The following is a 3,449-nucleotide window of genomic DNA, read 5'->3' as shown; positions in this document are numbered from 1 at the left end:
ACTTGATAAGGATAAAAGTGGTTAGGGAAGTATTGATTAAACACAATTAGATTAAAGTGCTGTACTTTTTCGTGCAAAGCAGTATTGTGATAGTTCATTGCACTGAATCGTGTTTATGAATGACAGCTACCAAAATTTTGCAATACAGATGCAATATATGGTCATTACTAAACTTAATACTGAGTATGTTGTAGTGTATGACCTTTTGCTTGTATCTTTACTAGTTTAAGCACCTGTACATCACACACAAGGCATGTACAGTATTTATTAATACATTATATCTGAAATGTATTTAATATATTATATATTATACCCAAAATGTATTTAAAATTATGTCTAATATATTTATATAGATTAACCTTGGTTAAAACCGAAAATTTAGATTTGAGTCAATTGCCAATGCAATGCAAAGCTAACTACACCATGAAAATCATTTGTATGGAGTGCCACTTTAAAACTTTAAACATTAATTTCTTAGTAATTTCATCCTCTCCCCCTGATCTACCAGCAGATCATGTCACTCCACCACCTTTTAGGAACCTCCAATATTGAAACGAAACCATGTAGTTGTTGTTGAAGCTTTGATTTAAGCTATTGTGAATTGCAATCATATTAACTAGCAATAGCCATTGCAGATTCTAGAACAAACTTAAGCCATATAATGAAGAGGTTAAAGTAATGATTATAGATGTTTATATATTAGTATAAATAGCTTAGCGTAATATTTTTATTTTGAGAAAAAGAAAACTATCAACAAAATTTTATAAGAAATGTTTGACTTTACATTCACACCAAATGCTTCCTCATATTCATATGTAGGATCGCAATCCTTTGTCCCAAAAATTGAATTTAATTAATTCAATTTATACGACTTTGGAACAATTAAAAAATTAAGTTCAACAACGGATTTTACAACAAGCCTTATATAGGGAGCTTCAGGAATTCTAAATAGTTGCTTAAACAACGAGTTATATTTTCATATTGTTTGTGCTAATATTGACATGTTTGAGATGATGAAATTAAAAAATAATTGATTAGACTTTCTATTATAAAATAGAGTACATTATAACACATGTGTCATCTAGGACCGGTAATGTTCTTCACTTTGCATTAAATTAAACCACATGCTCTCACTTGTGCGAGCCTTCCCTCACTTATAGTTTCAAATTTGTTTTATTCTATATTTGTTTTATTCTGTATTTGTTTTATTCTGTAAATTCACATTTATCAATGAGAACTCTCTTCCATCAGAATATGTTTCTCATCTCCTATTCTTAAGTCTCAACCTTTTTCCTAATTGATGGGAAAAAATGGATATGAAACATAATAAAATGGGGAGAAATTAAGTAAAAATTAGTAGTAAGTAAGACGTAACAGTAAGGGGAGAACGAACAAAAATCATGAAACAACATAAGTGATGCATTAGAAGCACAGAAAATATAGGAGAAAACATGATTATCTAGCCTACTCTACGTTACCATGTTTGCTCTAATATGAAATGTTACTACGATCGTATACTGATTTATCTGAAATCACTTGAATGTTATTGTTCTAATATATTTCTTTTGAAATTGATCTATCAAGATTTGTTCAAAAAATGGTATTGATATAATCAAGTATTGGATCAATCAACAAGTGGTATCAATATAGATCAATCAACAAGTGGTATCAGTGCATTTGATAGTCTCCCAACAAATTATATAGGAGAAGTAAGAAAAATAGTTCACTTAGAACTAGAATTCATTAAGTCATTCAATTCAAGTAAGCATGTTTCATAATAATTCTGTAATAATAAAAAGGGTGGAGATGGTTGGCATTAGGTGCTAGAAAACCCCATTAGATGAGTTTAACAGTAAGTAGATTTTGATGATAACTTACAAAGTTACAAAATGTATTTTACTCAAGAGATAAGAACTATATCATCCGGCAATAGAAAACCAAAGACACATCTATCACAAAACAAAACCTATTGTTTCTATTTTATCTTCTGAATACTCGTCTTATCCCATCTTCTGTAATTCTATAGAAATGTTGCTAATACAGAGATAAAACTAACTTTTACTGTAATAGAGATGTATGTTTCACCATTGGAATTCTACAGTAAAGGAAATACATTTCAGAGAATACTAAGGCCGGAGAAGCGTACACAACGGAATTGCAGAAAAACAGAACGAAAAGTGTGGCTCCCTAATTATATGCAAAATATAATTTAAGCAAACAAACAGAATAAAAATTATAGCTCAGGAATAATATTGTTAACACAATATAACAATAAACGATTAATAAATAAAAATAGGAGCATAAGAAAAGTGAAGGAATGTTTGTCTCATGGCCAGTCCCAAATGGTAAAGGCAGCGACGCCGCTCCACAAGGCTATGGAATATGAGACTACTCTGGCGGAGATGCCACCTCGTAGGGCGGCTCCGTCACGCCGGAGAATTGTTTTATGACGGTTACTTGAGAATATGCAAACACAGTTCGTTTGCCCTCTAAATAAGTGTGAGACTCTAGATCAGAAATCTCCCGTCAATGCAATTATAATAAACAGAACAAATCCATTATAATAAATCAACGATTCTAACTATGATTGGAGATCAGAAATTGGTAAGATTCGTCGGTCACGGTGATTCAGAAACACGGACCAATGTAAAAATCATCATATCTCTTTGCTTTCAGATCTAATCGAATAAATATAAGAAGGGAAAATGTAAATTCAAAATCAACAACCAGACATAAAAAAATATTATTTCAAAAACTAGAAGTAGAGAAAGAGAAAATCAATCATCAGAGACTTAAATACAAGGAATCATGGAATGAATCCAATCATATTGTTGCAGTTTTTTTTTTTTTTTTATTTCTCATCACATGATTTATAAAGAAGAAAATAGTGAAAAAAACAATAATCCAAAAATTGGAGACAGATAAAAACCCTAATTGGGATCAATTTATACTCTGAGTGACCTGAAACCCAAGCAGATGGAAGAGGCACAAATGTGAGAGGCTGTGAGTGAAGCCCTTGCTTTTCGTATTTATAAGCAATGAGCAACAGCATTTGGTTAGAAGGATAACTAGTATATTCAATTCAAAAACTTATTTAATTTGCAGGGTTTTTTTTTTTTTAAATAGTTAGTATAATTTAAAAAAAAAATAAAAATATCCTATTTTTATGGGTGGTTAATTTTATGAATAGATGTTGTTTATAGATATATTTTTCTTAACTTACACACATCTGTTTTATTTTAATTAGATTTATTATTATTTAATGTTTTATTTTAGTTATAATAATAATTATTATTATTTATTAGTGTTCTTCCTTCTGCATATAAACATAACATACAAAGAATAAAACAATTCATATAAAAGTGGTTTTAGATCTTTGTTTATATTATCTTTTAAAGACAGTGCTATGCACACTTTAATCTAAACTCGTTTTTTTCATTTAAAATATT

At 29.7% G+C, this 3,449-nt stretch overlaps 2 non-coding genes across 2 annotated transcripts; both read right to left on the bottom strand.

Moving 5' to 3' along the window:
- Positions 1–2,590: 2,590 nt before the first annotated feature.
- On the bottom strand, positions 2,591–2,665 carry LOC114182807. Its single transcript, XR_003604243.1, has one exon. It is a non-coding gene; the product is annotated as a small nucleolar RNA SNORD18 (small nucleolar RNA).
- A 114-nt stretch (positions 2,666–2,779) lies between these two features.
- On the bottom strand, positions 2,780–2,872 carry LOC114182815. Its single transcript, XR_003604250.1, has one exon. It is a non-coding gene; the product is annotated as a small nucleolar RNA Z199 (small nucleolar RNA).
- Positions 2,873–3,449: the final 577 nt, after the last annotated feature.

This window comes from Vigna unguiculata, chromosome 4 (genome assembly GCF_004118075.2).
Source record: "Vigna unguiculata cultivar IT97K-499-35 chromosome 4, ASM411807v1, whole genome shotgun sequence".
In the NCBI taxonomy this organism is placed as follows: Eukaryota; Viridiplantae; Streptophyta; class Magnoliopsida; order Fabales; family Fabaceae; genus Vigna; species Vigna unguiculata.
Note: the sequence above shows the minus strand (reverse complement) of the source record. Positions and strands in the feature narration are given on the sequence as shown.